Source organism: Dermacentor andersoni, chromosome 1, assembly GCF_023375885.2.
Source record: "Dermacentor andersoni chromosome 1, qqDerAnde1_hic_scaffold, whole genome shotgun sequence".
Lineage (NCBI taxonomy): Eukaryota > Metazoa > Arthropoda > Arachnida > Ixodida > Ixodidae > Dermacentor > Dermacentor andersoni.
In genome coordinates this window covers 356,596,034-356,608,852 of record NC_092814.1, presented here as the reverse complement: position 1 = coordinate 356,608,852, position 12,819 = coordinate 356,596,034, and the positions used below count along the sequence as shown (strand labels likewise).

Genomic DNA, 12,819 nt, shown 5'->3' with positions numbered 1-12,819 from the left:
GCAGATTGTGTGAGTGGAATGCGGGGAAGGGGAAAAGGTGTCATCAGTGCTTTGTGCAGTCGCTATGCTTAAAGTGCCCAAATCTCTTCAGCGTCCACTAAATGTTTGTCGCTGTGATACTATAAACTGGAGTCGGGAAAAAGATTAACTGAAAACCAGGTCCTTAAATGCCTCTTCGCAGAATGTGTTTAATCAACAGGTTAAGACTTCTGCTGCAACATCATGCTGATGCGCAGCATATGCACTTGAATAAGCACGTTCTGTAAAGGTGAACGACTGGGTCTGCACTAACAAACTTTTTAGCAGCACTTAAAAATATCACCGAGGATTACGATACTCCCTAAGGCGAAATTTGAGCGCAGCTCTATACATGTTTTCATTTCGCCATATATTGACTGGCGCAGACAATCTGTTGCGTGCTGCACGTTCCAAATAGAACGAAGTGTGGCGCATCTGCCTCACTAATCGGGAGATCGCGAGAGGCAGCGCGCGGGTGACGCGTGGGTGTGATTCGCAGCAGCCGCCGCCGACAGACCTCCTCGCATGCACCGCTTTGTTTCCATAGGGACGACGCGCGCTACGTTAGAGAAAGGAAATGCGGACAAGAGAGATGATGATTATCGTTGTGTGGCAAAAGGGTGTAATTTTGCTGAAGAGTGTATAGTGTACGTGGGCCGATCCCGAATATTGTCCAATACCGGGCCGACCCGCGGCGGAGGTGAAGCAGGCTTTAAGCACTCCGCTAACTTGCAAAAATAAGTTCACTCTTCGGTCCAAATACAAACCGTATCAGATATTAAGCTGATAAGAACAGATACTACAATTTGACCTGCGTCGGCCATGTCTACGTTCGCGCACCGTCCTCTCTTTGTCGGCGTTCCAAGCGCTTGCGTATCTCCTTTCCTTTCCTTCCGCTCTCCCGTGGTGGCGGTCCCGTAAGCGTGCTGCCCGCCAAGACCGCGGGGTGGAAACAAATGCGAACAGTCCATGTGACCCCTATCCCGCAATCTATAAACGTTTCACCGGAGCAACGGCCAGGTTTCAGAGAGGGAGTTTGTGGGGAATTAGTTTTGTGTGGCCTGTTCTGTGTGTGACCGCTTGTGGTTTTCGAGTGATCTCGCAACAATTACTGCACTGCGGGACGTGGACCAACGCACGATCGCCCTGGATACGGTGAAGCAGTGTGTGCCCTCAGAGTGCGGTGAGGTGCGTGTCTGTTCTACGTGCCGGGATTCGTTAGTAGAGGATGTCGTGCCGCGTTTTGCAACAATGCATGAGTATGTATACCCCCCGGTGCCTCATCTTCCGAGGCTCAACATCGTGGAGGAGCGAATAGTCGCGCCTCGCCTTCCATTTATGTATATACAGCGTTTAACGCACGGCATTCGACAGTTCGTCATCAAGGGTCCCCCAATTACACGGTTTCGCTGGTCATCCACCTTCACAGAGTGGAATGGCACTGAATTTTAAAAATCTTTTTTGCCTTTCATATATAACGCTCGAAATATTAAGGTCATAAGCGTACACTTAATTTCCCATGAATATATGCGCCCGTTGCCGCAGCACATTATAGGTCCCCGAGAAGACCGTCTCTGTGTGAGTATATGCGTGCCAAACTCTGGCTATATTTTAGAGCCTAGCTGAGGCGCCCTTTCCTACGGCGAGCGTCGGCCCCGGCCTCGTCGTTAGCATAACTCAGCGAACGAGCACAACGAAAGATGGGAGCGTACGCGGAGGGGTGAACGACGTGAAGGCGCTGTGAAGGGTTGGTCATTTTTTTCTTTACCTTGCCTATGCCGTCCGTTGAGCGCTCTTCATTTATGTCGACGCATTTACATAGCTACGTGGTTATGTAATGCTGAGTACGAGGTCGCATGTACGAATCCCGATAGCCTCGTTCGCATTCTGATGGGGGCGGAATGTACTAAGGACGCGCGTGCACCTTGTTTTGGCGCAGGATTTCGGATTAATAATACGTAGCTCTGCACTATGGCGTCTCTGATCTCCGTTGCATTGGAAGGCTAAACGATCGACCAGTACAATCAATACAATACAAAAACAAATGTTTTGCGGTGCTGGGTCCACAACAGCTCTAGCTTTAATATATATGGACTCCCCTGAGTTCACTGTGGCAAGCGCCTGCGTGGAAGTGTGACATGCGAGAACAATGAGAATAATTGTGTGTTGCGGCGATAACCTTTCGGCCCTCAGCATAAGATTGGGGGGAGTCGCGTTACAGGTGTGTAATCATATATTCGGGACATTTATCGCACGACGATTTCCTGCCTGGCCCTGAAAGTATGGGAATTGTGTCGCTATCAATGAACTCCGCCTACTTTAACACACTTTTCTCGGGAACAGAGCAGGTGTCGGTGCGTGGCTTAGAATAAGACAGAAAAAAAACAACTAACAAGAACTTGCAAGGCGGCTATCTGATGCACTGTCGCCATGGGCAGTTGCCTTAAATAGGAATGCTGCGACAACCAGTTGTGCAGTAAATGTGCGCATGTTGTTTCTCCTCGCTGATTGCCTAGCTGGGTGACGGGTTGAAGTTTGTACAAAGGAAACGTGAGAAGCAAGTAGGAAATTTAAGCAGTTTGTAAGCATAGTCAGCACATTTACGTTTGGTATATGCTTTAATGAGGAAACGGAAATGATGGGCATTACTTTCGAACAGTTCCTTTTTTCTTTTTTTTTAGAGTAGCCGGCCCTCTGGGGTGCATTTCTTAAAGCGCCAGAAAATTTTAATAAGAGGTACGTATTACACAGGGCGATCTTCCTTGCGGGTCGCGAGTGGAAGGTTCAATGGGTAGGAGTTTTGTTGTCCTTTAGAATGATAATAAAGAAAACAAATGAAAAGGATACGGAGCTTGAGTCCAGTCTCGCGATACGATTGGCTACAAGACAGGTAATCTGTATCTTGTAATTATCCAGCTTTTGCGAATTGTGCGACATCGCCTGAGGCCCTGTCGCGATTTGCGTTATTTATTTATTTATTTATTTATTTATTTATTTATTTATTTATTTATTTATTTATAGTGTTTGGCTAGGTTACTATGTTGCATTAGAGAGGGGGGTTTGTTGATGTGGAATGGATCGAAGGAGTTGGACTGAACGGTCAATGTAGAATCGTTTAAGAAATTTCTGAAACGCGAGGTCACTAAGCATTGGTACCGTCCGTGCTTACGTTTCTTTACCTGTAAAGTTTTCTATTGATTTTGTTTCACCTGTTTTTTTTATCTGTGTATTCATTTATCTCCGTGCTCAACAGCCAAAAAAATATAAGCAGGAGGTGTAGGTTCGACGCGCTAGTAACGATGAGAAACATTTCATACAGAATACTGCTGGAAGTTATACATTCACTAAAGCTGTTGAGGAAAGGTAAAGTTTAGGTGGATGAGAAGCAAAAGGCGTACAAGTTAGCCAGAGTTGCACAAAAGCAAAGAGTAGAAATGCGAGGACATGAAGAGAGTCCGTTCGACGCGCGAGCACGAGGAAGGCAACTGACGAAGACAAGCTTTACACTAATTCGAGATGCTTTTAGAAACACACGCGCACAGACGGACGCACAGCCGTAGACGGCATATATGAACATATGAGGGTTACGTCACGACGTGGTAAACCGTGCAGAGGCAAGCCGTGCGGAAGGCGGATATGGAATCCAGGTAACAAAGGCGATGGTTTTAAGTCCGGCGTTGCGCCAAGCTTTCCCGCTGCATCCCCTCTTGAAATAGGAGTCGACTGCTTAGGTGAACGAGGGGAAACACGGTGTTAAGCCCTTCGGAATTTACCTGGCTTTCAACATTTGCGGGAACTGTGTGTTGCTACGTATAACGTCCTTGTTTCTTCGTGTTAGCTGGCATTGATAAAACGGTAGCCAGGTGCATTGAGTCCTATAAGCATCCATTTGCGAAGGGAGGAAAGCCTCTTTCCAAACTCGTGTAGGGCTAGAGATTGCCGTTGAGGGACGATTAGGTCAAACTCGTGCGTTCGAAGGAAGAGGGACACCTTGTTGCTCGTGTTGACGGCGGGGTCCACTTTCTTCCTTTCCGGCACCCAGGGGCACGCGAAACTTGTTTGCATGCTCGAGCACTGGGCGACGTGGTGTGGCGAAGGGGGGGTCATCGCCCTTCTTGTTTGCCTCGCGGCTGCCGCCGTTAGGGCAATAACTGAGACACGGCTGACAACTGCCGCCGTCTGCGCTTGAAAGCGTCGCGAAACTGTTTGCTGTGTTCTAATAAACGAAACTAGGGCATACGAAGACAGCGCTGGAAGCATACGTTGGCTGGAAGTCGGGGCTGCGCTGAACTCTGGGCGGTGAGCTAAGAGCTGCATCCGCTGCAACTCGGATCTAATCCAATGTACGGGGGTACATTGCGAGTCATTTCTCTTGTTTCTTTCTTTCAAGGCGCTGAAACGTGCATTCTAATGGATAGCTGCAAATAGCGCCTCTTCCTCTTCACAATCTCTCTCTCTCTCTCCTTTCTATCCCTGTTGAAATGCGCGTTCTTTTTCTTCGAAACCAGCTGCTCCGCATTACGGTTCCGCGCTAGAATTGCATCCCATCCGTTACCCGTGGATGCCTTCTGTATAGTGGCTGTGGTCCCCGGTGAAGTCGAGCGACGTCTTCTTTTAGAGCACATCGTTTTCGGCGAGCGTCAGCAGAAGGCATGCGATTATACCGCGGCGATTACGCAAAGCTCCCTACCGCTATAGCCCACAAGAAAAAGTTTGTTTTTAAACTGTCATTCCACCGGTGCGCTGAGGAGCTACAGCGGAACCATGCACTGAAGTAATTATGTGAACATTTGTTTACAGTGCAAAGTATTTGCGTTTCTATGAAAGCAAGAAAATAAGTTGGTTAGCAGTGATATCGGAATGCTCCCGTTTCTGTCCTCGTCTCACCTGAATAATTTTTAAGCATGGTTCTCGGCTAAAGAAATTCGCAGATAGATGGATAGATAGATAGAGAGAGAGAGCGAGCGAGCGAGCGAGCGAGCGAGCGAGAGAGAGAGAGAGAGAGAGAGAGAGAGAGAGAGAGAGAGAATAAAGAAGAAACCACGTGCCTACGGCGTCAGGAATGACTTCTATCCTCCTACAGCTTCCTGAAATAGGCCCCGACATTTGCTGATTGGAAACATCCGACCTGGGCGACCTTTGCCTGAAGGGAATTCCCGCTTTCGTTAACAAGGCCAATTCTCTGCGAACTGATTTCACTTCCCTCCATCGCACTTTGATGCCGCAGGCCAGACTTTCCGATTAAAAAATAATATCAATAACATGCGTAATGGCAGCCTGTGAATGAATGAGGCCGACCTGGCGGCTGCGTGTTGCAGTATACGGAGATATACAGAAGCGCTATATAGGAATGCCGATTCCGCAGATTTGCGGAACAACTCATAAATCACGTCGAAATCTAGCACTCCCCGAACAGATTGGATTAATTTTCGCTACTTGGCGCTCTCTAACGTGCATTCAGTGCACAGTACAGTCGTCAACAAACTTGCCTTTAGGCACAATAAGAAAAAAGAGCTGGTGCCCCAACGCACCGCCCCGTTTCAAAGGGGACGCTCATAGCATCGATCCATCCAAGGTACGTTCGAGCGCTCTAGACCAAGGCCAATTTATATGGTCTCGATGGCGAGGCTGAAATGCGGCTCCAAACCAATGAGCAGCGACATAAATTATGGTCGCGTAATTCAAGCGCGACTACATCTCGTGGGGCAAAACACCAGTGGGTGAAAATTATGCATGCAATACGTAACCAATGGGAACATTTGAAAAAGTACAGACAATGTCATCAGAGTAGGAGATAGGAAAATGTGGAGTCACAGGCTGTGAGTACGAAACTGTGCAGGATTTTCGACGCTCGTAGCGATGCGTGCTGAGATGTGCCGAGATTGTTTTACCATATTTAACGCTGTAATGTCATCAAACTTTATGCGCAGCCATAAAAAAGTGATGGCAATATATGCAGGGTGTCCCACTATCATGCATTGTCACAAAAGTCGCGTTATTTCTTCAATTCTACACCTCCTCGCCTCTTAAGTGTACACGCATATTAAGAGGACGCTTTAACCCGGGCCCAACTCCGACGCGACTTATTCAAATACATGTAAAATGCAAAAACGATTTTCGGAGATAACCCCTGGACAGCTTTTAATGAAATTTGTTGCATTTGAGAGAGAAAGTTAAATCCTAGTGACTCTAGGAAGCGGAATTTCAAATTAAAGCCTGAATTTTGTTAAAAACATTTTTTTTTTTTTAAATTCGAAAGTTTGAAAAAAAAAATAGGAGCACGAAGTTTACTAATTAATAGCTCTGCATCAAGAACAGATATCGCGGTTCTGTAAACCGTGCCCATTAAATCGTTGAAAGTGGACAAATTTCGTATGTCATCTTATATCTTGCGTGAATTTGTTACGTTGTGTACAAGGGTCTGCAAAAGCTGTATTTTCATTTTTAAACGAACTTCCTTTTTGCGCAAAACAAACAGGGACAAAGGAAAGGTGCTACACAAGGACGAGCGCTTTGTAACAACTGGTCTTATTTTCGAAGAACCACCTACTTAGATACTCACAGATCTGCGCGATCCAGTCAACCGAACACGCCAATAGCACATATAACAACACTTGTGATAAAATGCCGCGGGTAGCGCTGATCCGCGGCGTTTTATCACAAGTGTTCTTATATGCGCTATTCGCTTGTTCTGTTGACTGGATCGCGCAGATCTGTAGGTATTTAAGCAGGTGGTTCTTCGAAAATAAAACCAGTTATTACAAAGCGCTCGTCCTTGTGTTGCTCCTTTTCTTTGTCCCTGTTCGTCTTGCGCTCAAAAAGTTTGTTTAAAAATGAATCTGTTCCAACTATAGGCCGACTCACAGTTATGCTTCTGTATTTTCGTATTACTAAATTTTTTGAGATTCATGCGTAACATATAAATTTTGTCCGCTTTAGATGTACTATTAGATGCAATTCACAGAATTGTGATATCATTTTTCATTAATGAGTTACTGAGTTGTAAACTCGATAGTTTCCTTTTCCTAAAACTCGATTTTTGTCAATTTTAAATAAGAACATTGACGACTTCAATCAAAAAATGGCCAGGCTTAGCTTGGTTAAGCCAAGAATGCGTTGCATATTGTGTTGGGGCCCAGCTTTTCCTCCGGCTGTCGTGACGTCACGTCACGTGGTTGCGCTAAAGGTCAATGGTGGCTGCCCGGCCGCGCCCAAGGGCTGAACTGAGTGATGGCAATATGCAACGCATAAAATTCGAAACGAACTGTCACTAGATTTTAAGTTTTTCTTTTAAATGCAACAAGCCTCGCTAAATTTGTTGCAGTGGCTGCCGAGAAAAACGAATTCTCCTTTTACATGTATTTAGATTGTAGCACCCGAGCTAAAACTTCCCTTTAAGCATCGCTTCTTCAAGAATGGGCCGCATATCTGACGTGTCGCGCCTTCTCGCGTAAACGGTGGGGAACGTTATTTTTGGTACATCCAGAGCACGTCGAGCTATGTGCGTCCATGGCTGTTTTGTGCGGGATTAGATTGTTCGCCGGAGAATGTGACTGCTGGTAGAGTCGAAACCATGGAGGCCACGCACCCGGGCTACGCACCCGTGCGTCCGTGGCTGTTGTTTTGTGCGTTATTATATAGCTTGTCAGTGAAGGTGACCGCTAGCAGAATATGAACCTCCACGGGAGCACGCCCGGACTGCGTGAAGCCGTCTTCGTCCGCAGCTATTGTTTTGTGTGCGATTAAATTGACTGCCGGTGAAGGTGACCGCGACTGGAGTCTGAACCACGCAAGAACCAGTGTGCGCGTGTATGATCCGTGTGTGCGTCTAGACGGCAAGAGGTGAATGCCGACGCCTACGAGAGGTTTGTAAAAACGAGCCGATCCGACACTTCACCAGTCTGCCCCGGGGACGATAAATGAACGCCGAGCATCTCCCGGGCAAAATAAGCCGCCGACATCGTGCCCCGACAACGAACAGCCGCCGACGATCGGGGCGCCTACTTCGAGAGAGAGAGTAAAACATCTTTATTAATAATACTTGAATGGCGAGAGCAGTGTGGGAGGAACCCTCAGTCCAGGGTCCCTAAGATGATTCCGGCGATGTTTCGAGCCCGTTGTATCACAGCTCGGATGACCTCGGGAGGTCCGTCGCGGAGGGCATCGTCCCACAGCTCTTTGTTGCGTAGGGGGTAAAGGAGAGTTGGCAAGGGAGGAAAGAGGTTTTCAGTGCACTCAATCGTGACGTGGAAGATTGTGGGCGAGCTGCCACAGCCAGCGCAACGATCTGCATAACAGTGTGGGTAGAATTTATTTGGAGAGACAAGATTTGGAAAAGTTGCGGTTTGTAACTGGCGTAATGCCATTGCTTCCTCCCGCGAGAAGGACGGCGGTGGTGCGGCGTGGGTGCGCCGAATGCGTGTATAATGACGGAGTATGTTTTTGTAACGGAGCAAGGGATCCCCCCACTCTGAACTAGTCGCCTCACCACGCCGAGTCGCCCGGAGGGAAATTTCTCGGGCAACCGCATGTGCGCGTTCGTTACCCGGCAGCGAGGTATGACCAGGGGTCCAGAGTAAGTGGATGCGGGGAGATGGGGTTGGTGTATTTTGCGGGATCTGTTTGAGAATTTGGTGCGCCGCTCTCGGGATGCCATGTCCTGATAGGAACGCCCGGCATGCCTGTACTTCGAGGGTCACTCAGCATCGGTGTGGACGGTCTGTCGAAGCGCCCGGTTTAATGTATACGTCACTTTGATTGTGTGGGCTCTAAATGTTTGCTTTCCCGATTACTGTTTAGAAGTTTAGCTTGTAACGATGGACATATGTAGATAATTGTTCGTTTTATACGATTGCACATCGTAATTGTTCTGCACTGTTAACACCTGTTCTTTGGAAGTGTCATTTTCATACTTTTTCAGTCTAACATAGTCGCATCTATGTCATCTACTACTTAATAACGCCACGTTGCTTTGTTCCTGAGAGATCGCATTAAATTACTGCCCTTTGCTTGATTTCATCAGGCCTTTGTCTCGTTCACGACGGCAATTGGCGAAAGCCAGGCACCATGCAGGCTCCAACCCCTTATGTCATTGCCCAGGAGGAGCTAATGCATGGACTCTGAGTCGTGACATTCACCAAGATTTAAATATGTGCAAGTGCCCCGTAGCTGGACTGAACCAAGGTAATGTCGTTTGCCGTCGCTTGGAGATACTCGGAGTATTCTTGCATTCCGCCTAATTAAGTGATTAGTCTTAAGTAATGAATCAACTTCTCAAATATTATAATTAGATGGAAGGTGTCAATGAGAAAATTGTAGAGTGACATGGAAAACACCCGATACAGCTTTCTGTTGCTCGATATGTGCTACGTGAAAGTGTTTTCCCGAGTGGGAAAGAAGCCCTGGGAATACACGCAAAATTGCCGCGCGACTGGCCGCTCGAGGCACTTCGCTCTCCGTATACTGCGTACGCGGAGCTGTTGCGGACGCCCAACGAAAACTGTCTAATGAGTTGAAGTGGCCCACAGTCTTCTACGGCGACCATCATAATCAAAGCGTAGTTTTGGCACGTAAAACCCCGTAATTTATTTACTGTGTAGCCGCTGTGTATCTTATGGGCACGTCGGTCCTACAGCATTGCACAGCTCGCGTGGTGGCACATGTGAACAGGGCTATATAGGCCTTGTAAGAATTTCCAAGCTCGGTATAAAATATCGGCCCTGCGAAGTCCACTCCAGTAATTTCAAATGGCTCTGATTCGCGGATACGGTCGTATGGGAGCGGTGCAAACGGCTCATCCGCGGGGCGGCTGCTTTGTCTTTGACACGGAACACAATGACGAATGATTTTCTTCACGGCCTTTCTTGCTCGCAGGATCCAATATCTTTCGCGAAGTTGAGTCAGAGTGTCCCTTACTCCAGCGTGTAAAAGCCGCCTATGCTCCCAGGCCACCAATAAGCGTGTAAAGGGATGCACAGCGGACAAAATAACTGGGTGCCGCGTCTCTTCTTTATGCGCGCTATTCTGTAGCCTGCCTCCAACTCTCAATAGGCCGTCGCTGTCAATGAATGGAGTCAGACCCGCGATGGCGGACTTACGATTAAGTGTCCCAGTAGAGATTAGAGAATGGATGTCCTTCCCAAAGGTTTCTCTTTGTGATACTTTCAGCCAGTAACTCTCGGCCTGTGCTAACTCTTCCGCTGACAGGCTTCCCCTTCGCTTCTCTGACGCGTTCCGTGCGTTATGAAGAAAGCGCATAACCCATGCGGTGACACGGAGTACCCGTGTCATTGAGCTCTTGTGCTCAAGATCCATGAGAGGCATTTTGTCTACCAGCGTCACGGTGTTCAGCACGTGAACTTTACGGAGCTCTTCGGTGCTACATTCAGCTTTAGGGACGTGTGAAGGCATCGCGTCGTACGTTTGAACACCTTTTAGCCATTTCGGTCCCGTCCACCAGCTCTGGCTGATAACCCAAGGGGAGGGCAGCATGCCCCGTGTCAACAGATCTGCTGGATTTTCTCTCCCCGGGCAATGTTTCCAAACAGCGGGATCAGTTAGTGCTTGTATCTCCTGTACTCTGTTGCTCACAAATTTTGTCGTCAACGACCGGAGCTTACTGAAAGCCGTGGCTTTGTTGTCTGCCGAATCGCCAGCATTTTCTTTCCAGGGAAGGGAAACTTGATATCGGCAGTTGTTCCTGGAGACGTTCTCCCTAAATTCCCGCAAAACTTGGTTGTCTTCCACGTCCGCCTCTCCTTCGTCGACAATGCCAATGTGCTCGAGCTGCCAAAACGATTTCAGTTGAGCAGCAGTGTCGTCTTGGTCTTCCTCGCCGATGACAGCCACGCGCAACACTCCCACAGTGGACACGTACGTTGCTGTTGATTCTGTGGTGTGCGTTGTCCCCTGCAGGGTCCAGCCAAAAACGGTCTCCACGGCTACGAGACCGCTGTCCAGGCGCCTGACACCACCGGTTGTGACCTCCCAGTAGTAATCGGATCCCAGCAGCAGCCCTATCTCTGCTCCATCTTGCGTACTGTCGGCGAGTTCGAGACCTTGCTCTTCGAGGTAGTTGATGGTGGAAGCTTCAGGTGCTGGCACGATGTCGCAGCAGATTTGTGGGATCTCGAGCGCTTCAACGCGGACCTTTCTTTCGTTGTGTTGACTACACAGCCATAACTCCACTCGGCGGCACTTCATTCCTGAAGACGGCTTGTCGTTTCCAAATGTCATTATTTTCAGGGTCTCCTCTCCCATCACACGCAGTCCCATCTTCTGTGAAACCTCTTTCTTGACAAAGGTACGCTGACTTCCGCCGTCAATCATCAGCCTGACCATCGCTCGCTTCTCCCTACCCTGAACCCACGCTTGAGCCGTCTGCAGAAGGACACGGGTTCTCTTCTTGGTGCCTTCGACTTGTAGCGAAGACTGTACGATTGTCTCAGTGAGTACAGTCTTCTCTACCGACTTTCCTGTTGCTGGTGGTCGATTCAGGTTACACAGGGCTGCAACGTGCCGGCCGGAACATCTCTTACATTTCAGCCATCTTGAGTTGCGGCATTCGTATGCTCGATGACCTGCCTTGGCGCACCTAAAGCAGAGTCTTTCCCGCTGCACAATTGTCCTCTTCTGATCCACAGTCAAATCAACATCACAGTCGGCGGTTAAGTGGCTGCTCGCTTCGCAAAATTTGCACAGTGTTTCAGCTTTCATGACGGCAGTTAAAACCGACGCGGACGCCTTCTTTTCCGGAATATCCTTGCGGATCGGGCGACTCAGCCTGTCGGTGCTCAGCTGTTGACGGGTTCCACTTTCGGCCCTCTCTCGACTTTCTACTTCGGTCTTGAGGAAACTGAGGAAATTTCGGAGATCATCTCCTGGCGCGACTGCAGATGTTGTCCTTTGTCTGAAGTAACTGAGGCAAAGCTCATTCGGGATGTTCTTCCGTAGGACTGTCAATAAAAGCACTCCATAAGTGCTCGACGCCACACCCAATGCCTCGAGACTCCGAACCCCCGTCTGTACCTCATCATAAAGGGTCCGCAGCCTCTCGGTGTCGAGGATGTTATGGACAGGTCGGATGTTGAGCAACCTCGACATATGTTCTTCAATGATAACGTCGTCCTTTCCGAATCTTTCGACTAATGTCTTCACTGCAATTTCATAATTTCGGTCACTGAGTGGTAGCCCGTCGATAGCGGCTGCTGCTTTGCCGGTAAGATAGCTCGTCAAGTACTGAAACTTGTCAATTGGATGTAGAGCTGGATTCTTGTGGATGGTAGACTCTAACTGATTCCAGAATCTGTGCCATGAGCGCAGGTTTCCGTCGAATTTGGCGATCTCTAGCTTCGGAAGTCTTGTTGTTGTCGACGGTAGCTGAAGAGTCGTCGTAACTGCATGCTGGACGGAACCTGACTGTGCGACGTGGTCAGAGTTATTTCCTGTTTCTGATCGTGTACTTGACCTCGTTTCGCTCGCGGCTCCACCTCTCAGTGCCCTCTTTATCCTTGTTTTCAAGGTGCAAATTTTCAAGCTGTACGCAGCGCACTCTGTTAATACGGTGTCGAGCTCCTGTAGGTCCACTTTCTTTTCTATAGCGTCGTTGACTGCTTTAAGCTCTTCAGCTTGTTCAAGAAGGATGTCGAAATGTTCTTCAAGCTCACCGGTTGATGCTTCTGTCGCTTGAAGTAAGGTGCTGGCCGCTGCGATGGTAGTGTCGATGGCTTGTCGCAGGGCCGCTTGCTTCCTTTGTAGTCGCTCCATGATGCAGGCGAAGTTATTCCAGATGTAGCACTCCCG

General features: G+C 48.4%; 1 protein-coding gene and 1 pseudogene across 2 annotated transcripts in view; one reads left to right on the top strand and one right to left on the bottom strand.

Annotated features, from left to right (window-relative positions):
- The window catches only part of LOC126516715 (glycerophosphocholine phosphodiesterase GPCPD1-like), a 176,992-nt gene that overhangs the window by 35,833 nt on the left and 128,340 nt on the right, over window positions 1-12,819 (top strand). The window lies entirely within an intron of this gene.
- On the bottom strand, window positions 665-842 carry LOC126516978 (U2 spliceosomal RNA; annotated as a pseudogene).